We start from the raw sequence: 793 nt of genomic DNA, 5'->3' as shown, positions 1-793 counted from the left end.
TATTTAGTAAGAGATGACATTTATATTAACAATTATACTAGAGAATACATCATGGAAAGTACTATGTGGAGTACAGAAAATATGATATGGTTGTATGAAGAAAAGCAAATATTTATATAACACAAGTATTCAGAGAAGATTACTAAAGAAGATGATGTTTAAATTGGAACTTAAAGATTAGGTATATCTTTGAAAACTATACCTTCTCTTACACCCTTTGAAGTGCTTCATATTTCCTTGAAACTACAGACTTTTCAACTCAGATATTTAAAAAATAATAATCTTGTTCTTTTTTAATGTTACCTTTTATACAAACTATTTGTGTTATAATTTTAATTTCATTCCCATTTAATTCTTATTATCAAGGACCTTGAAAAATTTGTCTAAGGAAAGTAACAATGAATTCATATAATGTTCTCTTCAATATTTTGATTTAGGTAGGAACCATCTATTCTAAAATATTCTATGGCAGGGAAGTAAGAAATGATTAGGTCAATGTAATTACAGCCAAGCTGTCCCACTAATCACAAAGTACCTTAGCTACCTGTCATGAATCTAATTTCACAAAACACTTCAATCATTATTGCTAGTGTGAAAGAACTTTTTTTATAGAACACCATAGTTCTTTTTTTTCCCCGTTTATTTATTTTATTGCATTTTAGGTTTTGGGGTACATGTGAAGAACATGCAAGATTGTTGCATAGGTACACACGTGGAAGTGTGATTTGCTGCCTTCCTCCCATCACCTACATCTCTCCCCTTGCTATCTCTCCCCAGCTCCCCACCCCCCACC

The sequence above is a fragment of the Cebus imitator genome, unplaced genomic scaffold (genome assembly GCF_001604975.1).
Source record: "Cebus imitator isolate Cc_AM_T3 unplaced genomic scaffold, Cebus_imitator-1.0 Scaffold117, whole genome shotgun sequence".
Classification (NCBI taxonomy): domain Eukaryota; kingdom Metazoa; phylum Chordata; class Mammalia; order Primates; family Cebidae; genus Cebus; species Cebus imitator.
Note: the sequence above shows the minus strand (reverse complement) of the source record.